Genomic DNA, 26,956 nt, shown 5'->3' on the forward strand with positions numbered 1-26,956 from the left:
GAGTAGCTTTTTGTGTTCTCTCTCTCTCTCTCTCTCTCTCTCTCTCTCAAGAAAAAATGTGCTAAGTTTAAAATCTGATTGCAAGTTGGTGTGTCAGGAAATGTCTGTTGATAGTTCCACAGTATACAACGTGAAGGTGTTTTAAGAAGTCCTACAGCTAAGATAAGGTCGCCTCCTAACCTGTGTCGTTCTTCTCATGGTGAAAGTCTACCGCCACACTCCTAATGAGCCAGGGGCTGGAGGGTCATAGGCAAATAGATGCTACCTAGTGTGTGAGGAGGCTGTGGCTTACTTTGTTGGGCACTACCCAGACACCATTGTGGGTTGGCCGCTCTGCGCCCCAGGGCAGCAGTCTGCAGGAAAGGGGGTGCTTATAGGACCCTAGAAGGTGAGCACTGACCAGGGAAGGTAGGTGGCAGGGGGTTGCTGGTACAGGTGTGAATCCCGCAGAGCTGGCTCTCGGGTGTCAGGTATGTGGCTTTGAGTGCTGGTAGGGAGGGCAGTGATGTGAGTTATGGAAATTTTTGTGAATAGCAATTACTGTTCTTGGTTGCAGTTCCCATATTTCTTATTTAATGGGATATTGAAAAGTCCTACATCAAAGTGAAAAGTCCTAAGTGAGAAATGCCTTTCATAGAAGTAACCACAGAACATATAGCTGTTTGAAGAATTGCCCAGTAGCCTGTAAAAACTGATAATCTATAGTGCTAGATTCTCAGAAAAAGAGAACAAATGGTAAAATAAAGTTTCCCTTTTTGTATTAATTAGTAATGTTGGGGTGAAGGTGTCTCTAAATTGGAGTGTTTGAAGATGAAGTGTTCCAGGTGTGGGGGTTGACAAAGTTAGTCTAATGTGAGGGTGACTCTGTAGGCACATTTTCTGAGGCTTCCCAGTAACCACAAGCCATTGTTTGACTATTTGTAGTATGAAATAGTGTGTTCTTAATTAAAAGCAAGTTATGACTGTCTAAAGACTCAGCTCTACCAGTAGGTTATAAACACGCCGACAGTGAAACTCCTGTCTTTGGTATGCAGAATTGAGCACATCCAGACTAACTTCCTCCCAGGACCCACATGTGCAGTGCACCTGTTGGTTAGGTGGTAACTTCATCGTCTCTCTCTGCCTTCCTCTTCCCTCTTCATTTGGAGCCTCTGTCATCTAGCGAGTGTACGGATGCACAAATCACCGTGGTCGTCGCTCAGGCTACATGTGACGCCTTTGCGAGACTCGATTGGAATGCTTGCCTCTGAGAGACCGCGTGAGGCAGAAGTGAGTGCAGCCTGGATGTGCTGCATAAGCCCTGCTGAGTGGAGGCTGTGCATGTGCTGCGAGGCAGGGTACGCCCTCTTCAGAGGAGGCTGTGCATGTGCTGCGAGGCAGGGTACGCCCTCTTCAGAGGAGGCTGGGGCGAAGCCCAGCGTTCCAGTCTGACACAGTGCCTGTGACGCACAAAGTTGTGAAATTGCCTTTTGGGAGGGAACTTGTAGCCTGTCCTATTTGCTGTGCCTTGATACAGGAGATGAAGGGACGAGCAATTTGTCCTCAGTAAAGGAAGCGCCTTGGTTTGAAAAGTCATTGTTCATGCTGTGCCCAGGTCCTTCACCTCCTCTCTTTACTTGACTTCAAGCTACATTCAAGCCACATAGACCAAGTCTGTTCTCTGCCTTGTGCCCGCAACTTAACTGTCAGCCTGTTTCTTTTTAGTTATCCATTATCTTTCAGTCACCTGAGGATTTTATAGTGGGCCTTTCTCACTCATTTCCTGAGGATCCTTCTCTTAGATATTTTAGAAAAACATTGTTTTTAGACAGTTTTTGATCACATTCTCCCTCCCAAGACTCACCGTAGGTCTTCCCTACCACTCACTCCTCACCCTCTCTCTCTCTAAAAAAGAAACAAAAATAAGACACTCGTAGAGATGGGGGCAGGGGAAGCAGAAACCAAACCATAGGAGCGGTGAATGCCTTTTAACCCCAGCACTTAGGAGACAGTGATAGGAGTATCTCTTGAGTTCGAAACCAGCCTGGTCTTCGTAGTCAGTTTCAGAACAGCCAGGACTACATAGAGAGACCCTGTGTCCAAACACAACCAAACAAAATACACAAGCGAAAGACAAAAATGATTTAAAAAATGCTCCAATTTGAAACAAAAAAATATCATTGAGTTCATTTTGTGTTGCTCAGCTATTACTGACAAGGGGGTCTACCTTGCAGTATGATTAACACGCCCAGTGAGATTCCATTGGAGAAGACGAATTTTTCCTTTGCATGGGGATGTTAGTTGCCAAGAGCTTCTTGGTCAGGGGTGGGAACCAGTGTCCACTTCCTCTTTTCAGCAGTGGAGCCCCCATCTTGAAAATGTGCAGGCTCTATGCGTGCTCCTATAGTCTCTGAATCTACGTAGATGATTCTTGAAAAAATGTTACGTATGTTAACCTTTTAAAGAAAATTTTGGGGTGTGTGTATATACGCCAGAGGATAACTTCCAGGAGTTCTCTTCCACCATGCAGATCCTGGGGCTTAAAGTGGGGTGGTTAGGGTTGGCAAGCAAGCACCCTCACTTGCTGAGACTCCTAGTCAGTGCGCTGCTATCCTTAGAAGCAGACTAGGAAGGGAGTAGATGCTGTGAGTTGTCAAAGATGGGCTGAAGTAGTTTCAAGATGAAATGTTGGACATCTCGGTATGTCGTTTGCGTATGAGCCTCATGGATCAGAGAGTGCTCTCCCCTGCCCCAGCTGTGTATACATTGGCACTAAAAGAACTCTGCTGTAGGGCAGTATGGCAGCCTGGAGCTCACCAGGAAGGCCTTGCCTATCTCCGCACACTGGAGAGATGTGGAGTAAACACAGCATCTCCTTCTGAGAGTTAAATACTGAGCGTGTTACTTTTGCTTGCAGCTAAGAGCAGGCCAGCCGATGACACTGGCTTGAGGTGTTGTTGAAAGGGGAGGGCAGGGATTCCACTCCTGACACACAGCAGTCTCCAAGGCTGTTGGGCTTAAGCTGCTCACTGACTGTTAGCCCTTGGTTTCTAGGACGCTCTGTGCTATGACCTCTTCCTACCCCCATTTATCCTCAGAGCAGAGAATACAAAGGCTCCTTAATTCTTGTCCGTTGTGCAGTCTGTCACCTTATCACAGTTACCAGGTGTGGAAGCATAAGGCCTCCTTTACGATGGGCTAGGTGTCGCTCTTGACCGACCTCACACTGGCCCAGTCAAACGCTTGAAGCCGGCCTGTGAGGCGGCTCCTGTTTGTGTAGTCTGCTGTAGATCAGTAGACCTTCCTGTGGAGAGTCATGGTTTAAACATATCAACTGTCATGGCCATATAAATATAAGGGCCTTTCTCCTTAGTCTGCTGTAGATCAGTAGACCTTCCTGTGGAGAGTCATATTTTAAACTTATCAACTGTCATGGCCATATAAATATAAGGGCCTTTCTCCTTAGGTAGGACAAAGCCTTTTATTTTCAGAATAAGTGAAAAATGCTAGTACAGGGAATGACCAGTATAGGAATACATATATACTCCATGTTTTGTCTTTTTGCTTTAATAAGAACTGTTTATTGCCAGGCATTGGTGGCGCACACCTTTAATTGCAGCACTCAGGAGGCAGAGGCAGGCGGCTCACTTGAGTTTGAAGCCAACCTGGTCTACAGAGTGAGTGCCAGGATAGGCTCCAAAACTATACAGAGAAACTGTTTATTGTTTGATCTTTTCCAACGTCAGGAATAATCATAGATTATTTCTGTACCGAATTTAAGCCCACTTTTCTGTGCTAAAGGCAGTAATTTAAACAAAAACATGGCCCAGTAAATTGTGTTAGCCAACTACATAGTTCTATGTCTTTCACTGAAATAAAATGCCTAAGATTATGAACTTAAAAAGGATAGGTTTATGTTGGCCTACAGTTTTGGATGTTCAAGTTTGGACAATTGTCGCATTGCATTAGGCCTGTGGAGGGGGTTGTGGCTGGAGTGAAATGTGCACAAGGGAGATCCTGCCACCTCCCACTAGTGCTAGGCTGGAGTAGTTCAAGCGCAGGCCTAGAAGAGCTGGGTCTTTGGGGCTAAGTATAAACCATAGCAATGATGATTCCCAGACCACTATGATCAGTTGTAAGGGATCTTAGAGTTGACCCCATAGCATCTCCTCCATATACCTGGAAGAATCCATCTTTAGATGCCCATTCACTCTGTTCATAACTCTGAAGGCTGACTTCACCTCTCTCTCACTGTCCCAGGAGCCCTGCAACTGCTCTCTCTACTTGGTCTCCCTGCCCTCATGTTGTCCACACAGCAGCCAGATCTTACAGTGCCTTCCCAGAAGACCTCTCGGCTATGCTGCTGGAATAAAAGCCAAAGGCTCATAGTGCCCTAATGTGAGGTGCTTGCCATGGCTAGGGATGTCTCTCCCAAAATGCGCTCAACTTTGTTTTGTAACCCTTTCCTTGACCATGTGGCAGTTCTTTATTAAGGTGTCCCTTAACCATCATGTTCAAACACATCACTCCCAGTTCATACTTTCTCTATACGTTTCTAAATGACACTTACTGTCACATGGTGTGTTTGATGTTTCTCTTCAGTGTTGATTGTCGCTTCTAGAATGTTACCTCCTCCCAGAGCAGATGTTGTCTTCAATATGTGTCTCTAATGTCTAGAACTGTGCCTGGCCTATTTTACATGCACACTACTTGAATGCAGTTGACTCTCTAACCGCATTATCTAGGTAAAGAATTAGAACTGGGTGGTGTGGGTGGGTGGGTGGGTGGTGGGGTCTCTCCACCAGTTTGGTTTTTAATCCCCTCACATAAAAGAACTGAAATGTAAATGTGTAGCCATAGCTGTGAACCATTTAAAACACTAGGCATACAGTTAGTTGGTGATTTGTGGGGCAAGCGGAAGGCAAGCACAGTGGTCCTGGCAGTGGTCCTGTGTGTCCCGGGGATTGGAGGAAGGCGACAGCAAGGCCTCCTCCAGTCCTCACACTGCTCAGCTGCGGTGGCACCCTGAAGTGAGCTGAGACTGTTGAGTGTCTTTCCCATCACTGTACCAGCTGAGGATGTCCTTGGCCAAATGTGTGTTTTCCTTTCTGTTGATGGTGTTTCTTAGTAACCTCTGCCAGAGGCCTCACTGCAGAATTGCTCCTCAATCATCTGAACTTTGTGCTCTTTCTCTTTTAATAGCTTTAGGTTTATTTTGGCCACGGAAGTATAGGAAACAACAATAACAACAAAATTGAGAGATTAATATAGACAGAGCCCATCTGGTTCCTGCCTCTCTTGACATACGGAACACCACAGGGAGGTTGACACTTGGTCAGGGACGCCACGTGGGCTTCCCTGTTTGGGTGATGGTACAGCGGGTTCTAATGGCCCCACAGCATCATCCATTCAAGAATAGATCTGCCGAGCCCCTGCAGTAAACTGCCAGTCAGATGAGCAGGTCCTCCTCCGGGGCCTGTGGGTTAGTGAGAGAAGGTTAAAGAGAAAACTGCGGAGGGGAGCAGGACCAGAGCGGGCCAAGTGTCGGCTGTGCTGTTTAGGCCAACATCCAGGGTGAAAGATTAAGTATGGTTGAGCCCCCGTCTGATTGATATTTTCTGGTGTTTTCCCCAAGGCCCATCTTGGGTAAGAGACGGGGAGGGAATACGAGCTAGAGGTGTGCTCCTCCAGGGGAAGGGCAGTGGGGAGGAGGAGGGCTGTCATCGTGGGCGGCTCCCGCAGGCTCCCCAGACAATCCAAGGATGGGTCCTCCGCTCCAAACTGCCAGAAGACTTGGGCTCTCAGGATATACTTGTGTACTGACAGAACAGGAACTGTTGGTCAAACTAGGCAGAGCTGCTGGGGTTTTTTGACAGTCTGTTTTTCATTACAAATGAGTCTTGGATATTATGACCTTTTTAGTCTGTTAGGAGCTTCCCTATTTGTGAGACTTGCTTCAGCATCCCAGCACAGCTGAGGGGCTAAGACATGTGAGAAACCCTGGGGAAGGCACCTCTGGTTCCTCGCTCGTCACAAACTCCCCAGGGTAAATGTCACTGGAACCTTGCCTAAGCAGTAGCACTCCTTTTCAAAAGACACTTTTTCTATTATAGTGTGTTGACTCTTCAGGTAACTCTTAAAACTGCCCAGCTGCAGTTATTTCACAGGGTAGAGGGTGAGGCGAGAAGTTAGATGTTTGCCTACAAATGATCTTCAGAGGGAGCGTGACTTAGGGAAGCATGTCAAAGGCTGGCAAAATGGTTCAACCAGTGTAGGCACTTGCCTCTAAGCATGAGGACCTGAGTTCAATCCCCCAGACCCGCTTGGTTGGTGGAAGGAGAGGACCAGCTGCTGCAAGGTGTCATCTGCTCAGGCCTTGGCTAAACCGCATTCATGGTGTCACATAGTGCTATCCTTTGAAGCCACCAGATACTTGTTTCTCAAGGCCTTATTACTAGTGAGAGGTGTTTTTTAAAAATGGGTCTTGCTGTTGTTGTTTTTAACAAATGCAATAAAGATAGCCTGAAATGATAAATTAAGGTTCTCCTGAGTTTGGGAAATACTATTTAACAACCACCGAAAACGTGTGGGTGTCCCTTTGTGAACACTCACTGACAATTGTGTCCTTCATCTTTTGCAGGGGGGACAATGGCAGCAACTCGGGCCCTTTTAATAGAACACAGTGAATCACTGACAACCAGGTAAGTGAAATTAGTTGTGTGTATATTTTTTGCATTGATCTTTATAAGTGCTTAGAATAGTATCTGACACAGGATTCAGTGTGCGTTTGCCCTTTTCTAAGTTATTGTCAGTGTACCTAAGCCCCAAATGAACTAGTCGTAACCAGAAAACTGCACACAAAGTCAACCCTCTGTCCCAAGGGTGAATGAACAGCCTTGGTAAGTTCAGATATGGCCTGAATGGATCCAAGAAACTTTATCTTGGCATACCAATTTTTGCCTTCAAGCACCCATTGATAATAACTTTGAGTGTGAAACTGGTTTCAGTTTGGAAGCTTTGACACCAAGCCAACGAAGATAGAGACACCCATGGCGCCTGTGGATTTAGGGAGCACAACCCTTCCTCCTCATTTGACCTGCGTCTCTTTGGTTCTGCATGTGTGCTCAGATTCGCCTCCTCCTGTGATGATGCTCGGGACTTGACTCCCTCGTTTCCTGCCTTTCTGTCTTCTTGGTTCTCTCTTTCAATACATCAGCATTCCTTTTCTCAGGGAGGGACCAATCTGGTAGGTTGTTCTCTGATGGCCTTCATGATGTACCTTCCTTCCCTCTGATGTGGCTTGGTAAGTTACCTGCTTTATCCTGTAATCAGTGTCACTTGGTCTTTGCTCTGGTTCCCTGCTTGCGTTTTGGGTGCGATGTTATATGTGGGATTGCTGCTCTCCTGGGAGCTGCTAGCATGGCCGTTACCAGCACCACAGGTACACTGAGTGTGACTGTGATACTCAGACCCACAGGAGGAAACACCAGTTAGCACTGCATACATTTATACCTGTCAGCTTTCTAGTTTGTTTTGTTGTTTTGAGATGGATTCTTTCTACATAACCCTAGCTGTCCTGGAACTCACTCTGTAGACCAGGCTGGCCTCAAACTCAGAGACCCGCCTGCCTCTGCCTTCCCCAGTGCTGAGATGCAAGGTGTGTGCACCACACCTGGTCCTCTAGTCTGTTTCATGATAACACTCCTCTCTTTAATGGGGATTGTGACTTCAGGGTATTACCCTCTGGCAGACTTGTGAGACTTTTGTGCTATGTCCGAGAGCCCTTTTTCCTTGCCCTTGAGAATGTGTTTCCTCCACTCCTTTTTTTTTTTTTTACCCTAAACCCCTGAAAATTTGCCTTAATTTTAAAAAATGGTTTAATGTATACCAGTGTTTGCCTGCATGTATGTGTGTATGTGTAAATGCATGCATTCAGAGACTAAGGAGCATTCGATGCCGTGGAACTTGTTACAGATGAGTGTTAAGAGGCCACGGGGACTCCTCTAACCCAACTCTTCAGCTTTTTAATTCTCCGCAGCAAACTTGCACCTTGTTGTAGCTGACTGCTCTTCTCTTCTGCTCGCCATCCCCTGCTCAGCTGTCCTCCTGTTTGAGCTTTGACATTGCTTTCCTGACCAGTAACAAAGGCTCATGCTTGCCATTTTGAAAGCCCATCCTTTTGTGCTGTGAGATCTCACTATTTAACAGCACAGGTGGTGGGGGCTAAGCTAGCCAGTGAAGGGCTTATCACATAAAGCTAGGCCCGGGTTTGGATCCAGCCGCTGTGGAGAAAGCCAGACGTGCAGTCTGTAAGCACTTCATCACTGGCACTGTGGGGCAGAGACAGGAGACTCCCTGACAACACTGGCCAGCTGATCTAACCAGATCAGTTGAGCACAAAGTTCAGTAAGAGAGTCTGTCTCCAGAGTGAAAGAATAAATGAATAGATAGCCATGGGTGATAGAAAGATACCTGACAGTGACCTCTGACCTCTGCCTGCCCATGTGCACGTGCCCCACATGAAGGTCTTGCTATTAAATAATTTTCATATTGAAGCATACAGTTCCTCAGAAGCATAACTGTGGTGGTGTTCTGATCTCAAAACCCACCCTCCCATCCCCACTCCCACCCTATAAGTGGTCAGCCCAGGGATCACAGGGTAGGGTCTTCCTTAACCCATCCTCTTCTTGCTTGGTGTCAAACACTCCAGAGAGACACCTGCTGGACAAAATGTAGTATTGCATTGCTGTTCTCATCTCGAATTTACCATAGGACCTTAAGCTTTTGTAGCATATGGATATGTCTTATACTAGAATGTACTGATGCTTCCTGCCTAAGCCTCTCAGACATGCTTGCCATTTATAGCCCACATCTGATGAACCTAAGAAGTACTCATATCTTTGAATTTGGTTCAAGGAGTAGATATGTAATGGAGACAAGGATTTATCGATAAAACCCTGGTCCTAGTCTTCCTGCATGTTCAGTGGGGCTCCAGAATAATCATGTAGTAATTATTTCTCAACCCGGGTCATTTAAAAGTTTCTGAAAGGGATAAGGAATAACTCACGTCTCCACAACAAAGTAAGACCTTACTTTTTAGATGGTTTAGTTTTATTACATGAGAAGTACTTGTGTTCCCATTTACAAACTTTGCCATGGAAAAATAAAGCCAGACGGAGCTGGTTCAGTGATTAAGAGCACACACTGACTAAGAGGACCCAGGTTTGCTCCCAGCACCCACATGGCCGCCTACAACCACCCCTGACTACAGTTCTGGGCGACCTGATGCCCGTTCTCACCTCCTCAGGCATGAGATGTGCACGCAGAAGCAGAGTACTCATCAATAGAAAGTTTAAAATGAAAGCAGATTTTAGAAATAGAAATCCAGGGTACTGGCAGTTTGCTTCAGAGCCCGTCGGGGCATCATGGTCGCTTCTGAACTAGCTCTTACTGAGGACAGAGCCAGGCTCACTTCAAAAGACAAAATACGTGGTTATGGCCTTCCCAAGGGTGTGCTATGCCCAGAACAGATTTGAAGGACTACCTTCCACAAAATGGTTCTTTACACTGAACTAAGCCAGTAGTAGTCCCCTGCCTTTGAGAAACACTCTGAAGGCGGTAGGTAACTGTTAAGTGCTTTGACTGGCATATCTCTCTTGTTGCTTGGAAATAAGGTTTTTCACCTGTTTGCTAAACTGTCCTTTGTATAGTTTTCTACAAGTAAGCGAAGGGAAGTTGGTAGGAAAGCGCCAGAATGTGTGTGTGTGTGTGTTAGTCCCTGTAGCCAGCGGCTCTGAGCAAGCAAGACAGAAGTAAGTGTGGGCTTACCTGCCGAGTGTCCTCAGACTATCTCCGTCCCTCTTCAGTAGGCAAGCTTTGTGTCACTGGACAGAACTGCAGTGGCTTCAGAGAGTGACAGACGTGGCCAGATAGAGCTGTCGGCCTAAGGGAACAAATCAAACAGTATCTGGAACATAAAATGATGCATTTGTGTTTTGTAACCTCAGACATGAAGAACATGTATTTGAAAGTATGTCTTACACGTTTTCTGTCTTTCTGGCTATCGTCTTGTGAAGCTGTTCCCTTAGTCAAGTCCCCTTGATTGATCTGAGAGAAGCCTATATTAGTCAGCCAAGCCTAGGTGAGTCTAAAAGGGGGTTAAACAAGAGGTAATGGTAGTGTATTCCAGAGGCTGGTTTTGAACCCCGGGCTGAAGTCCAAAGCATCTCTGTTGATACAGTGTGCACATTAATTGTGGTTAGCGAATAGCCACTGTTGCTGCCGAAACTACAGCAGCAGGCTGTTGGATTTGTCTCCTGTAGTCAGGGATTCTGATCTGCTTTGCATTTTCTGGATTTATATGGCAAAGAAAATACTAATATTAGGCTGGGGAAATGGCTGGGTCACAGGTGTGCCTTCTCTGCGGGCATGAGCACCTGAGCTCACAATTCAGGCACCATGTGAAAAGCTAGCTGTGACTGGTCTGTAACCATAGCACTGCGTGGTGAAGGACAGACAGCAGGTTCCCCACAGCTCTTGCTTGGGCCACCCAGCCTAGCCAATCCATGAGCTCCTGGTCAAGTGAGAGCCCCGCCCCCAGATGGGCGCAAAGTAACTGAGAAAGGCATTGATGTCAAAATCTGGCTTCCCATGCATGTGCACACACATGCTCTGCATACACATAACACAAAACAGTAACTAGTTTTCAAAGGTAAGTAAGTAACCATGTTCCATTTGGTGAGTCCCACAGACTTAAGCATCGGCTGAAAGCATAGGCGAGGATCTACTGCCATTCAGTTCAAGGCTTGCACGATGGGAAAGCCAGGTGAGATAGGCTGAAATGCCCTGTTCTACCCTTTCTGAGAACCGTGTGGCAGGCAGCGCCTCATTGGAACCCCAGCCTCTTTGGGTCCAAATAATATTGAAGCACTATTTGCAGCTTTAAGGAGCTTCTCATTTGCATGGGAGTCAGCTGTGATGACCAAAGAAGGAAAGTAGAGGGATAATAGAATAATACAATAGCCCGAGCTCTCTGCAGTTGGGCGCGCTTTAACAGTCTTGGTGTTAGAAGTTCTGAAGTGAGTACTTGGAAATTGTACTCCACATGTGGTTATCAGATAGAATAATTAACGGTACCTTTTCCAAATGAAGCGCTTGTATGTACCAGGGCTTAGCTGTTTCAGCGCTTCAGGTGTGATCGTACCAGGGCTTATTAGGAAGGTAGGAGATGGACATAAAAGCACTGGGGGTGTGTGTGTGTGTGTGTGTGTGTCTGTCTGTGTGTGTGTGTGTGTGTGTGTGTGTGTGTGTACCCATGCACAATGTTTAGTTAGTTGTCCCTGTGTTTTACATCAGTAGATACTGTGTAAGGGCTCCAGTTTCTCGTCTCTTTTATGCCTTTTTTTTTTTTTAATAGTAAGCATCGTGAAAGGTGGGATTGATAGCGTACTGTGCTTTGTTTTGAGACAGGGCATGTAGACCAGGCTGGCCTGGAACTCAGAGCCGCCTTGCTCTGCCTCCTAGTGCTGGGATTGAAGGTGTGCACCACCTCACCCAGCTCCCACTGTGGTTTTGATTTGCATTTTCTTGCAAACCAGTAGTGTTGAAAATCTTCTCATGTGCATCACGGTCATATTTGTACCTCGTCTTTGGAGAAATGCCCACTTTAGAGATGAGATTGTTTTGCCTCTGGGCCTCCGGCACCACTTACATGCTCTCTGTGACTGTCAGATGTGTGACCGACAGCTGCCTGACACAAGCCCTCGGGTCTCCCCCGCGGCCCCGCCTCCTGTGCCATGCTGAGCTGCTTCACTTGCTCTGAGCCCGCTTGTCTGGTTTTGCTCTTGTTACTTGTGCTTTTGTCATTTTCAAGAAATCCTGCCTAGATGCAGTGGTGTGGAGTGTGCCCTGTAGTCTCTCCAACTAATTTCATGCATTCGGTGTTTCAGTTTAAGTCTTCAGTTAGTTTGTGTTCACTTTAACTTTAAAAATTACATTGCATGTATTTACTGTGTATGAGTGTGCACTCCATGTACTCATGTGCTGTACAGTACATGTGTGGGAGTCAGAAGACGGCTCACGGGGCTAGGTGTATGGTGCACTCTGGTCCTGGGGACGGTGCTCACATTGTCAGACTTGACAGCAGGCACCTTTCCCCCATTCCTCCGCCTCCCCAACCCATGGGTCACGTTATCTTGTAGGGTGTAAGATAGATCCAGTAGTTTTATTATTTTCCATCTTCTCATCACTGTTCATGTAGGGGCCTGTTGTATTGTATGTCTGTGTCCTTGTCGAGATCAGTTCGTACGCAGAGGTGTATTTCACTCTGGTTATGTCTGTTTGAATGGCACCATACTGCTTTAATCTCTATGGCTTTATAGTGTATTTAGAAGTAGCATTGTCCTTCCTTCCTTGTTTCTTTTTTTTATTTTAAGATTTATTCATTTATTATGCATACAGTGTTCTGCCTGCATGTATGTCTGCAGGCCCGAAGAGGGCACCAGATCTCATTATAGGTGGTTGTGAGCCACCATGTGGTTGCTGGAAATTGAACTCAGGACCTTTGGAAGAGCAATCAGTGCTCTTAACCTCTGAGCCATCTCTCCAGCCCCCTTTCCTTGTTCTTTCTGTTTGGACTATTGCAGAATCCTTAACATTCCTTAAGAATTTGAGGATACATTTTGCTAAAAGTTGCCATTGGGATTTATTTTACAGTTTTAAAGCATACTGTTTACTTTGTGAGTTTCCACTCATATCCTAGTTCGCTGGTTTTTCCACTTTGCCAGTTTGAGGGCAGGAAGGACAGAGGCCCATGGGCACTCATCCTCCGACAATGAAGGCTTTGTGAGCCACTTGCAAACCTGGAGCAACTTCCTCCTTTAGCAGTAGCTCCTCCCTTAAATGTTCCCTGTCCTCCTAGCTCTGCACACTCTTCCTCGGCTCCAGAACAGCTGCCCTCATTTCTGTACTCTAGGGAGGCCTCAGCCAGACTCTTAATACCAGCAAGCGCTGCTGGCTGCAAAGTCGGTAGCTATGCTGCTGTTTCTGGCATAAATGCGGAGATTTTGTGATGGTGGCTTTTGTTTGGAGACAGGGTCTTATGGGGACCTCAGGCTAGTCTCAGATTCACTATGTAGCCAAGGATGACTATAAGCCTCATACCAAGAAGTGGGTTACTGGCTTGTGGCACCACACCTGGTTTTATGTACTGGGGATTGAACCTTGGCAAGTGTTTCCCCAGCTGAGCCGTGTCCCCAGCCTCTGGTTGCAGTTTTAAGTATGTTAATAAATTATGTTTTCAAAGGAAACAGTTTTGTATTTGATTCTCCTACCCCCATAAACCACTCGTGTCCAATTAAAAGAAAAAAGCTTTAAATGCAGCATTGGATATTCTCCCCTCTTCTGCAGAAGCATGCTCCTGCCTCAGCTCAGAAAGCGGGCAGGGTTAGTAGACGGGAGGAATGAGTAGCAGCATCACAAAAGTCCCCACATGCTACTGCCGCTTGAAGCAAGTGTCATACTGCTCAGTGCAAACATCGCTATTTTCTCCCAAGGGTATCTTTCTCAGAAGCAGATTGACCATATTAGTACATAATTGAATCATCCTTTTATTTTTTGTAACCCACAGTGTACGTCCCAGACCATATCAAATGTACTGGTTTCAGATACACAGTGTGCTTCGTAGAAATGAACAGCTCAGTCTGTTCATTAAGAGAAATGGCTTTAAAATTCCAAAAACCATTTTATTGATGGATAGTTCAGTCATCTTTCCTGCCTCTTCTGTGAATTAACAGTCAAAAGTAAACAGTATTATTCAAGGACTATTTAATTTTGACAGTGCTCTGTCTGAACTGTATGTGGTAAAAGGAGAACTACTTTTATTAGTTTTTAAGTCATCTAAAAGGAAGTGTGGTATAACACAGCCACTGCAGTTAAGCCCCAGATTTATCATTACTTTTAAAAATGCCCAATTGAGCCGGGCGTGCACTTGGGAGGCAGAGGCAGGCGGATCTCTTTGAGTTCAAGGCCAGCCTGGTCTCTAGTTCCAGGACAGCCTCCAAAGCCACAGAGAAACCCTGTCTCGAAAAACCAAAAAAAAAAATGCCCAATTTGTAAACCAGACACATATATTTTGATAACTGTTATTTTAAAAAAATACTTGTTTTTTTTCGGGGGGGCAAAGTTGCTGTATGATAAAAATCTGCGGTTACAGGTAAGTGTCGGGCATAGACCTGACCTGAGTATTGCTTTCCTTTGCTAGTTGCATTGACTGCTTCAGCTCACATGATGCAAGAAGGGCTGTCCCGTAGCTGTGGACTCACCGTCTGTCCTGGGAACTTTTCATTGGGATCGAACACTCGCTCACTCACTCGCTCACTCACTCGGCTCACTCGCTCGCTCACTCACTCGCTCACTCACTCGCTCACTCACTCGGCTCACTCGCTCGCTCACTCACTCGCTCACTCACCATTTGTCCTAGGTACTTTTCATTGGGATCAAACACTTGGGAGAAGCAGCTTAAGGGAAGAAGGAATAACTTTGTCTCACAGTTGAAAGGGCCACAATCCGTTGTGGCTAGAAGGCATGCAGGTGTTGACAGTGTATGGCTCAGGACTCCTTGCATCTCCAAGAGCTAGTGCACAAGCAGGGCGTGTCCACGCTTCACAGAAACCCACTTCCAGTGAGAACCCACCTTTTAAAAGTTCCTTAGTTTTTTCAGAAAGCTCTATTTATCCCGTATTCATTAAGCATTCAACGAATGAGCATGTAGGGTGACATTTCAAATCCAAATTATAACCTTTAAACTGCAGTTTTAGTGGTGCTGAAAAAGTAAGGTTTTTATTCAAGAGTCCCAGGACTCAATGCTGCCAGCAACAGTGTTGACTCATACTGTTTGTATAGACCCTGTTATAAAACATGCTGGATAACATGAAGGCAGCAAGGAGGCTGTATGGGCAAACAGTTGGGCTACATGTCATTTCATGTTGTCGTGAATCATGACCGTATACCCATCATACTATGCTAGATCTGCAATTCTCTCTGGGCCTGTTTGAAACTAGTGAGACTCCCAGTCAGTGGATGCAAAGACAGAGGCAGCCCTGGAGCTCCAGGTACTCAGCCCAGGAGTCATCACCAGCAGGTCAATGGCTTGTGGACATGAGTAGTGGGTGAGGCATTAAGAATGGACGTTACTACTGATAGTTAAGTGCCAACACTACAGCTGACCAACCAACTCCTCCTCTCTGTGATATAAATAAGAAGACAAAGTTACTGCAGAATGGTAAGGGGTCTGCTTGTTGCATTTCAGTCTGCAGCACAGTGAAAGATGGATATGCAGCTGGCTCTTCTAGGAAGCGTGGTGTGCATGCCCTGGGACATCACACGTTAAAGAAGTGAGGCTAGGCCTGAGGTAGTTGAGGTTTCTTTCTCCCAGTGTCATCACAATTGTGGTACTGGTGTCTCTGCAACTAAAAGCATGCCTTGAGATGCTAAACGCCAGGACTCTACTCCATCGAAGGCAACTGACTTAGTTTTTGTGTTATCTGTAAAACAAGTAATGTTAGTGTTTTCTTTACTGAACCACTGGGAAGATGAAGGGAGTTAATGTATGTACAGTGTATAGAACATACTGTGGCACATAGCTCTCAGTGTGTTGTACAGTGTATAGAACATACTGTGGCACATAGCTCTCAGTGTGTGATAGCTGTTATTACTGTAATTTAATCCTACTTAATTAACAATTAACTATGTGATAAACTTGAAGTAGATTTTTCTTATTGGGTTTTTTGTTTTGTTGGGTGTTTTTTCTTTTCTTTTTTTTTGTTTTTTTGGTTTTTTTGAGCTTCATCCTCTCAACACCCTCTAGGGAGAATAAATACAGGGTGATTGACTAAATAATGACTTAGAATACACCGTTAGGATCAGTGTTTAGAATAGTGTAAACACGTCTTGGTTTGTGGATTAGTTCCCGCGATAAGAAGAATGGCATAGCTCCAACTCTGATTAAATCTACATGTGATCCACCCACCTCATTTCAAGCATAATTTCCAACCTTTGCTAATAGACCATTTTCTTTCCCAGAAAGGATTGGGTTTTACAGCGTGGGAAAGTACATGCCACACACATGTAGTTATATGAGCGTGATAAGTGCCTACCTTATTATTCTGTTTTGTTTCCTTTCCTAAAAGTGCTGCTTATAGCACAAATGGGTTACTGCATGATTTGAAGAACCCTCCATTAGATCACAGTCTGCCTTTGCAGGGCTCCAAAGGAGCAGGATTGCAGTAAACTATAACTGCCTTCCTTTCCCTAAGCTCCCTACTAGCAGAACTGGAAATCTGCCACTCCACACTCACACGAGGTCCATTAATCATTTTCATAAGTAATTTAAAATTAGCAATGCTAATAGTAGTAGATTTTTCAGATTATAGTCTCTAACTCCCTACCCTAGAGAGGGCATAGACCTGAAGAGTCAGCTGCTTTGCTGGGTTGCCCGAGGCTCTGGCCTGTGCCTGTTGAGCCAGCCCCATGCCTGTGGGAAGTTAGCTGCTGCCCATGCTTGGACACCACAAGGCTGACCACACTGCATGACACCATTCTGAACCCTGCCCCTTGCTCTTCAACATCTGAGTCACCAGCCAGATCAAATAGCTACTCCTCTGGAAGATTGACAACCAGCTTCTTACCAAGCTTACCACACAAAAGCCTTCCCAGATTGCTTTGCACACGTCTTGGTCACCCACTCAGCCACTCTTGGATTTGCACACATCTTGGTCACATACATGGCCATTCAGCACTCCTTTGGTCAGTTTGGTTCTCCTGGTACAAGGTGTATGTCCAACACAACACTTTTGTGCTGGACTTGGAGGAATGTGATCACTGTTCCCTCTTTTCCTGATGACTTTTCAATCCATAGTCTTGTCGATCCCATATATATGGAGTAGGTATACATATGCCATCTGCATTTTCAGTCTCTCTGTCTTCTCCTAAGAACAGTCATCAGTCAACCCAGGAAGTTCCCAGCCTTAGTGCTTAAACCTTCTTGCATTTGCATGTAGACAAATGAAGGTCATTCTTCACTTGTTTCTCCACTGTTCGTCAGCAGTGCGCCACAGATGCGCGCTCACAGCTGTTCACATAGCATTATGCACACATCCTGTGGAATGCCCTGGATCCCTGAGAGTCTTTAGAAGCACTGTCCTAAGGGAAGACGAACTCCAGTCCTAAACCAATAGGTAATAATAGTCTTTTTTTAATCATTGTTTATTAGTCCCTTGGCGAGCCTAATTTATGAATTGAAATTTATCATCGACATGTATGCATGGGAGAAAGTTCAGTGTGCTGTGGGGTTCTGTACTTGTTGAGGTTTCAGGTAGCCACTGAGAGTCTCGGAATGTATCCCACAATCAAGGGCAGTCTTTTCAAGAGCTGTTAACTGTGCTAGAATGTTTCCTCATCATTTTCAGGGCAAAACTAAAAATCAGAATCATAGGAAAATAGTGATTGAAGCATGAATTTGGAAATGTCTGCTCATTTAAATACCCATGTATATTTTGGATACAGGAATATCAAGTTCTCTCCTGATTTTATTTAACTAGTGTGTTTGTTTGAAAGGGCAGTTGATTATGGAGCCCTCGGGCTTCCCAGATCTAAACTGGCGGAGGCCCTGGTAGACTTTGGACATCCATCTCCCCTTGCTATGGGCATTTTTCTGTAATACACTTGACATATAGCTGCTTCTTCAGGGGAGATACGTCTTTTTAAAACCAGAAAACAGTGCCCAGAAGACAAGAAAGGACTTTCCATGTTTCCGTGTTGGCAGAAAGCACTTAGAAATAACCGCCTCTTAGAGATGGCGTTTCGATCTTTGCTCCTAGCCTGACATGGCATTAAGATCTTTTGGTTAATGATTGCCTAACATTAAGTTCCCCTTTGCCTTTGAGTCTCAGAAAGGTGTGCATGAGCCTGCTGCCTGTAGTAAGCAAGCCTCGCACTACAACCATGTACTACTAAGAGCAAGGACACATCCTTAAAAAGATGCCAGGAGATTTCGTCATTTGGAAGTCAGTGTATGCTTTGCAAGTGAAGACAGTTCTGGCATCCCTGGGCAATATCTTGTGGGTCTGTTTTTTGTGTAAGGGGCCTATCCTTTGCAGAAAGACCATTACATAGTACAGGGTCTAATAGATTAATTCACTAGCAAATAATTAATATATACATATCTGAGTTGAAATGTAATGAACTCTCATGCATCAAGACGGTGTTCGTATATGTTTTGAAACATGGCTTGACAAAGCTTATGTTTCTAAAATGATACTAAACTTATGCTAGGGGTAAGGGTGACTAGGGGTGCAGGAGATGATAATTTTAGTGTTTGGGTCAGCACCTGTTGGAGGTGTGGCAGAACTCTGAAGTTCAATGTAGTAGGTAGGATATTTGTCTGAGATTTGACCTGATGTGGCTTTAAAAAAGCCTTAGGCATGCCTCACTATGAGACTTAAAGGCATACAGAGGATACATTGGTAAAGTTTAAAGACTATCAGAAGGGTGTGGCTGTACCACCTGAGGATGATAATGTTTTAACAGGGACAAATCATAAGGGCTTGTCTCTTCTGTTGCACTGTGTCAACCAAGGGTCTCCTGCTCTTTATACAGTGCAGTTGGCCTTCACCTGAAATCTTATTTGGGGAATAAAAGGTATTTCATTGCTAAAATGAAATACAAGAATCTCTGTTCCGACACAGCCAAATTTAACTTTTAGGCAAAATACTGGCAACCCCAATAAAAGCTACATGAGCTGAGAGTGCAAAGTTAAATGTTAGCTTCCTTCCTGTTTGTGTGCGGATGTCCCAGTAGATAATGATCCTGAAGCAAAAAAGGGCATTTGAGGAACCTATTTCTGTTTTCTCAGTTGGGTTCCCCATTCAGAAAGTACCTATGGGAACATGAAGAAGAACAAAACACTCTTGTAATGGAAGGAGAAAGTTTTCATAACATTCTTACGTCCATGTTGTAAAGATGAGACTCCCCAACGTGTTGGACTAAAATAACTGGTTAAGATGGAGGAGAGATGCTGGAAAATTCCATGGTCTCTATGTGGCCATAGACCTGTAGGAATCAAGATGTAGCAAAGGTAAGAGATACGGAAGTGGGACTGGAACCGAGGCTAACAGCTGAGAGCGTTGACTGCTCCGGGGCTTCTCTGGTCGCCTTTGGGCCTCCAAAGACACCTATACCCACAAGGTACCCCTAAACTCATGCAGGAACACACACACAATTTTAAAGAGGTGTAGGAAGGTGATGTCATTTTATATATATGTCTGCGGGTTTCTTCATCTCATTTTAAAGAACCCTTTATGTCCCCAGGGTGCTGGAAGTAGTTAGGTGCTCAAAGCCAACACCACCTATGTAGGGAATGCTTTCCTGTGTCCCTGTTGCCAGAGTCTGAGAACTGAGTTGGTGAGTCCATGTGCTACTTTAAAAAGAGTCTCTTTATTATATAAAGTTATCAGTTGAAAGCCCCAAGTGTGGTGTATCCATCCACACCACTCTTTCGGGGCTTTTCCTCATGCCTGTTTTCCCAGTTCACTATCTGCTGATGTGATGTTCAGATACAGCCTGTAATTATGCTCCCCCCTCCAGCATGGGTGAAGGGAGTGGGCACAGGTAACCCAGCCTCACTCTCTATTTGCAGAAATGACAGTCACTCTACCTGGAGTTGTCCTGATGCTAAGAATTGGAGAGACATGACTGAGTAATGAAGGGGGACAGACAAGTGTGCAGTCAGCTTTTTAGTTCCATAGACGGGAAAGATGACCCTCTCACCTCCAACTACAGGAGCATGACCCCCGATGCTGTCTGAAGAGCACACTTTTGGGCTCCACAGAGACAGTCTGGGCGACACAGGTGGTTCAAAAACACGTTAAAACGTTGGTCTAAAAGGATCAGTTACACAACTGTTCTGTTTTTCTTCTTTGTCACCAGGGAAACCAAAAGTTAACATTTCTTTTTTTCATAATTTTACCACTCTGTCAGAATCTGCCACCTCTATAGAGTCCCCCAACCATGGCCCTGTCCCCTTAGCCTAAGGGTGTGTATACCTTGCCTGCACCTCCCTCTGACTCCCGGGCAGCCTGTATAAAGAAAAGCAAGCTCTGGCATTGGTGTGGGATTCGTTGGTAAATTGCCGGTGTCGACATCCTAATTCTTTTTCGCCTGGTGGAGGAGCCAGATCTCCTGTGGTCGGCTGTGGTTTCCTCTGGGCCGGGGAGAGTGCTGCGGAAACAACGAACCCTGTCTAGTTTTGACTCTCTTGGGGTGTAGTGCATCCTGCATCTTCTCCTGAGATGATGGGCTGTGAGAGGCTTACCCGAAGGCTGGCAAATGAGACTCGCACACGCCTGGGCCTCTTGTAGCCAATGGCTTGCTCAGACCACATATATTACCTTGTGCGGTTTCGTTCATCAAGGGGATTCCCATCTTCAGCAGAGCACAGCCTCGAGTCGTCCCTGGCTCCTCCAGAAAAGCAAGGGTGCACATCCTGCCCCCAGAAGAACTCAAGGTGTCCCGGGTAAGCAGAAACGGGAGGAGTCTCCTCCCCTAGCTTCCTCTGGTGGATTTGGGATCTTAGGGAAATGTGACCTTTCGGGAGAGCTTGGAACTGCTTTCCTTGTGTTTTTCTACCCAACTGCTCTTCAGCGTTTCCCTGTCTCATCCTCTTCATATGTAATCCACTCTCTTCGAGCTGTAGTTTCGGTTTCAAGTTTTAAATTACAATATTCCTCTTTTTCTTCTGCATCTGAAATTTTTTTAACTAAGTAGTCACAGTTGCTAAGTTATAATTACGCCTAGGTTCCTGGTTCTAAACCAGAGGCCCACAGTTTTAGGAAGTGCTCTCACAGGTAGGCAGAAGAAAAATCTCCTTGCACTTGGTTTATGAAATAATGAGGGTAACATGTCTGTCAGGCGTCCTTCTCAAAGGCCAACCTCAGAAATAACACCACTGGATCTGATGAAGCCGATATCTCTCTCCCCCATCTGTTGATCTGTTTTCTGTTGACCGAACCAGCTCATCTCTTGTCTCTAGGCGTGTGGTTTGCTGTGTGTACATTCAGAGCAGTGGCATTTTTCTAGAAGTGACTAAGGCTTCTTGGATGAATTCTGTCTTTGAAAGAGGTGGTTGGATTGCATCAGAGAGGCATTTACAGTAAATGGCTCCCCCTTCCTGTGCTGACCACATGTGAAAGAGTGCTTTAATTCTTGTTTTGAGGAAGCGAGAGCCCCGGAGCTCTGTGAAAACTCCCTAGTCTCATTAATTAGCCAGATTTGAATCTGAGAATTTTTTCAAATTGGAATCACTTTGGGCATCCCTAAATGTTGCTGGGAGAGCGAGCTTTCTATTCCAAGTTCAGTTTGGAGCACCTGGTGGTTCTGTGTTCAGAAAGAGGAAGTAGATATAGTAAATGATGTAAATCTAAGCTAACTTCTTCCTGGCCAGTTTGTGTTAAGTTCATCTGCTTCTTAGATCTGTTGATGCTTGGACCTTGGGGTATTAATTCTCAGTGTTCTCAGGAAGTGGGATTTCCCCCTAGTGGAAATGTGGGAGGGTGTTTTGTTTATGCTATCAGGGTATTTTAAGGGGTGAGTCCCATACAGAAAAAAATTGCCCACTATCCCACATGACTTTATGTAATGAAAAGTTTAGAATTTCCTGAGACTAGACTTAGCACCAGTTTTTTCAGAAAACAAAACCATTTTGCATTTTCTTACAGAGTATACCTACTCTCCGTTGCCTACAGCGGCTCAATCTTTTATCCGACTACTTCTTTAAGAAATTTAAAATTACATTGACTTGTATTCCCGTGTGCTGCACGCACGGGGAGGTCAAAGGGCGGTGTGCAGGGATCAGGTCTGATTTTCTATCTGACTCAAGATGGCAGACTGGGCAGCAAGTGCCCTTACTGCTGTCATCATGCTGGCCCCTTCTGATGTCTTAATCCCACGTAAATCACAAGGGCCTGTTTTATTGTACAGTTCAATCACACTTGAAAATTCTTTATATCTTAAAATAAGAGTATTTCGATTATACGCTGCTTTCCTCCTCTATGCTGACTTTAGGTGATTACCTTCAGCTTTTTAAAAGCTGCCTACACACTAGTTAATATTACTGTCGAATTTTATTTTGGAATAGTACCACACTGCATGGTTTGTTTGTTTGTTTTTTAATAAAAAGGTATCTCTGATGGCTTGGGTCATGGCACACTGGGTAAGTGGAGAGGACTGCCCACTATCATGCCAAGTGCTCCTGTGGAAACTTGGGTCCCACAGAGACAATTACGACCAATAACAAGAGACCCTGTCTGAATCATTGTTGAGGGCCTGTACCCGAGGTTGTCCTTTGACAGTACCCCGTGCCCGTGTTCCCACTCAAGAACATTAGTGCATGCACGAACAACTCAAGTACACACGCTGGCACTGATTTTCTTACAGAAGGCTCTGTGGTGAGTAGGGTTTAAAACACGGATGGATCCCATTGCTCTGCTGCTCTAGAAGGGAGGGTGGTGTGAAGAGGCACTCCTCCTCTTGTGACGCCTTCCCAGCGGGCTTTCTGGGCCTGTGAACCATTCTTTCCAGCGCTCACTTGATCTTTAGCGTGCTCCCTTTCCGTAAAAAGGAAAAACAGGTATGAAAGGAAGTTTACTTACCATGGTGCAAACTAGCCAGGAGTTAAAAATAGACACGGGTTTTCTTGCTGTGGAACATTGTGTCCCTGCCTCCTTACATACAGCGAACCTAGTCTGTGTGTGCTGTTTGCACTGGAGACAGTCCTGTCAGCCTAGCTGGCCCTAGGGAAGGTACTGATGATGTAGCAGATGGCCCTCTCAGGGTCACAGCTGAGGGTTAGGCAGGCCATTACAGTGTTCCCTACAGCTTGCTCGTGGGCCTGTGATTTTTAATTTTCTAGGCCTCCTAATTTCGGTGCTGTATTGATACTGTATGGATATGATTATTGTTTCTCAATTATTTGAGGGTTACTACTAAAAGATTTTTTTTCTTTCTAGAAAAGAGAAATTCTCTGCTGTCTTAAATTTTCTATTGCTCCCAGGGTCTTTTTGTTGTTTGTCTTGTTTTGTTGATACTTGTGTCTCCCTCTCTTGTGGTTCCTTCTGACTAGACACTGGGGGGTCCGGGTGAGGATGGGGTGGGTGCCTCCCCGTGCTGTGAGGATGGGGTGGGTGCCTCCCCGTGCTGTGAGGATGGGGTGGGTGCCTCCCCGTGCTGTGAGGATGGGGTGGGTGCCTCCCCGTGCTGTGAGGATGGGGTGGGTGCCTCCCCGTGCTGTGAGGATGGGGTGGGTGCCTCCCCGTGCTGTGAGGATGGGGTGGGTGCCTCCCCGTGCTGTGAGGATGGGGTGGGTGCCTCCCCGTGCTGTGAGGATGGGGTGGGTGCCTCCCCGTGCTGTGAGGATGGGGTGGGTGCCTCCCCGTGCTGTGAGGATGGGGTGGGTGCCTCCCCGTGCTGTGAGGATGGGGTGGGTGCCTCCCCGTGCTTTGCTATTGGAGAACTGCTAAGAGTTGGGATGGGGACTTCATTTGGGGGTTCTCGTAGCTACATTAGTTGAGCCCTCATGAAGCTTTTTCTTAAGCTTAGAGAATTGCCTCGCTATTTTCATTTTCCCTGCAGGGCGACTGAGGTCTGCTCTTCCTTACAAGCACAGGAAGTAGGCATGGGAGGAACACTTGTGTGACCATTTCTGCTGCCTCCTTTCCGTTCTTCTTATCACTTCTGGCTCACCACGCTTGCTGTTTTGAAGTTGAAACCTTATAGGGGTTCTCCTGAATGAAGTCACTTGTCCCTGCCCTCCTCAGTGTATCTCAGACATTGAGTTCAGGATGTGAGCTGTCTCTCCTTAGCACACTGGGTCCCATTTTACCCTGCAGATGTTTGAGCAAAGCTCTCAGGCTCTTGTCTGTGTGTACGGGGCAGGAGGGGTTGTATGTGTGAGTGCTGTGCATCCACTGTTGCACTTACAGAGAGGGAAGCAAGAAACAGTACGTATAATGGGATTTTTCCTGTAGCACACCACTGTGTTAAAATGGCAAAACCTTCACCAGGTGATTTATTAGAATTAAATCTGAACAATTAAGTAAAAAAAAAAATGAGGTTAGCCAGATGTTAGCTCTCTGTTACTGCGTGAACATATGCATTAGGAAGGAGTTTGGCTCGTGGTTCTGGGTTAGTCCAGCTGCCTGGTGTTTGGGATCTGTGTTAAGGCAGCACGATTGTGGAGTTGCTGACTTCATGGTAGTTGGGAAGTGAAAGGAGAACAGTGTGAGTCCCAGCAGTCCTTCATGAACTCATCTCCAATGACCTCATTTCCGCCTACTAGACTCCACACCCTTAAGGTGCTATCTACCACTTGATTCCAATGACTTGGGACCAAGCCTTCAAGACATGGATCTTGGAGGACTTCAGGGTGCAGTAGCATTTGGCATTGAGTCATGGGAGAGAGTTAAAGGGACATCATGACTGCAGTGGGGTTTCTGAAAGGGAATCAGGAATTACATGATTGAACGCAAGTGGGAACTGGCGATTATTCAGAGTGTGCCTTACCTGGCTGGTTCTGTAGTTGTTCTGATCTGTGGCTCCATCGCTGCCTGGTTCCCCTGACATCTGTGGCAGTCATTCCCCGGGGAGCAGAAACCATTCCGCTTCTTCCTGTTCTGTGAGATGTTTCTAGACGCCCCCGTTTGTTTAAGAACCTCCGAGCCCATGTTGGCCGTCCTTGTCCCTATTTGCCATTCATTCTATGAAGTGGGAAAAGTAGATACCATTTAATCAGGTCTTGAACTTCCCTGAAACAGTTGATGAATTACCGTGGGAAAGTACACAGATTTTTTTTAACAGGACTCATACATGTGCCAGTCAAGAGACAGAACAGTTGTGTTACATAGTGGCCCTTGTGCTTCTACCTAGCCCTTCCCTCCCTTGCTGACATAAACATTTCTGGTACCCATTGTCATAGAGCAGGAACTCTTTCAGCTAGGGTATCTTGACTGCTGTGTGTAGGCATTCTTCGTTCTTCTTTATAGTTCTGCAGTACTCTGCATCCTGCTGTAGAGACTCAGTTTGCGGTCTTCCCACCTCTGTTTGGATGCTTTCTACCTTCTCAGCTATTATGAGTATCAAGCCACTGGGAGCAGGTCCTCTATCCCTTTTTGGACTTATGGGCCATACAGGAGAAGTATGTACCTTTATGAAAGCTTCTAAGCCATTCACCAAAGTAATTGTACCATTTTATATTTTATGCCAGCAAGCAGGGAGAGTTCCAGGTACTCAGTTCCTTCCTAGCTGTGTATGTTGTTGATTTTCTAAGTTTGTTTATTCTTTTGGATATCAAGTCGTGTATTATTGTGGTTGGAAATTTTGCATTTCCTTCATGGATAATATCTAATTACTTGCAATCTATAGGTCATATTTTTGGAGTGTCTATTCAAGCCTTTTGACTTTTTTCTTTTGTTTTTTGTTGTTTTCTGTATGTTCCAGGCTGGCCTTGAACTATTGCCTTTTGCCTCCCAAGTGGTAGAGTGATTGGTATATATCACTATGCCTGGCCCCTATTTGCTAATTTTTAAATTAGGAAGTGCCTTCTGCAACGCTTAAAATTTTAAAGAATTTAAACAAAAAATACTCCTGACTATTTGGTAGGGTTTTCCCCCCCTAAATCTTTGTCCCCAACTCTGAAGTTTTCTCCAGTGTGCTAGATTTATGCTTTAGCTAGTAATCAGTCTCCAGTTAGTTGTTCCGTGTGTTCAGAAGACTCAGCTTCTTGTCTATACTTCCCTGGCATGACTTACAAAAGGGCTTTACTTTCTTCTTTGGCTTGTCCAGGCACTGTTGCTGTTGGAAGTCAGATATTAATTATATATTATAAAGTGGCCAGTAAGTACATTTTAAAAAATGCTCAGCACTTTGAGCTGTCAGGAAAATGCAAATCAAACCCACATTGAGATTCCATCTTGCCCAAGATGTCACCAAGAAATCAAAAATCAGCAAGTGCTGTAGAGACTGCAGGGAAAACCCTTACTCACTATTAGTGCAATGTAAATTATTGCAGCCACTAAGGATATTTAAATAGAGGATGTCGAAAGCCTAAGAACAGAACTAGCATGTGACCGAGACACACTGCTTCTGGGATACACCCAAAGGAATCAAAGTCGGCACATGGCAGAGACACCTGCACACCCACGTTTTTGGAGCACTCTTTTACAATAGACAAATACGGACTCAGCCTAGGTGTCCCATAGATAAACAGGTAAAGAACTGTAGTGTATGTGCACAGTGGAGCATCAGTGAGCCACAAAGAAGAAAGTCCTGTCACTTGCAAGAAACTGGATACAAATGGAGACCCTCACACCAAACAAAATAAGCCAGACTCAAACGAACACCATTTTCCCTCATACAGAATGTAGGTTTTAAAGCAATAAACCATGGAAGTATAAGGGAACAATTAGTGAGAAGAAGGGGAATAAGAGATGAGGAAATGAGCATGGTTAAAAATGTTTTAATGGGAGCCAGGTGGTGGCGCACGCCTTTAATCCTAGCACTTGGGAGGCAGAGGCAGGCGGATCTCTGTGAGTTCGAGGCCAGCCTGATCTACAATAGCTAGTTCCAAGACAGGCTCCAAAGCTACACAGGGAAACCTTGTCTTGAAAGAAGATAGAAAAAAAGAACATGTCATAATGGAACTGAAGATGTACAATGGATTATGTGCTAATAAACGTTTTAGATATTTAGGGAAGGTGGCATACAGCTTTAACCCAGCATTTGGGATGCAGAAGCAGCCAGATAGAGGTCTTTGAGTTCGAGGCTAGCTTGGTCTTTTTAGGGAATTCCAGGACAACCAGAGCTACAAAGTGGGACCTTGTCTCAAAACAAACAAAGGTTTTATATGTATATACGACCTAAATCTGGATTG

At 45.4% G+C, this 26,956-nt stretch overlaps 1 long non-coding RNA gene across 2 annotated transcripts in view; it reads left to right on the forward strand.

Moving 5' to 3' along the window:
* LOC121133034 overlaps positions 1-26,956 on the forward strand; it is a 112,942-nt gene that overhangs the window by 70,271 nt on the left and 15,715 nt on the right. For both annotated transcript variants that reach the window (XR_005869773.1, XR_005869772.1), the window contains one exon: positions 6,620-6,680. This is a non-coding gene — a long non-coding RNA (uncharacterized LOC121133034). The remainder of the gene's footprint in view (positions 1-6,619; positions 6,681-26,956) is intronic.

The sequence above is a fragment of the Mesocricetus auratus genome, unplaced genomic scaffold (assembly GCF_017639785.1).
Source record: "Mesocricetus auratus isolate SY011 unplaced genomic scaffold, BCM_Maur_2.0 Super-Scaffold_100019, whole genome shotgun sequence".
NCBI lineage: Eukaryota > Metazoa > Chordata > Mammalia > Rodentia > Cricetidae > Mesocricetus > Mesocricetus auratus.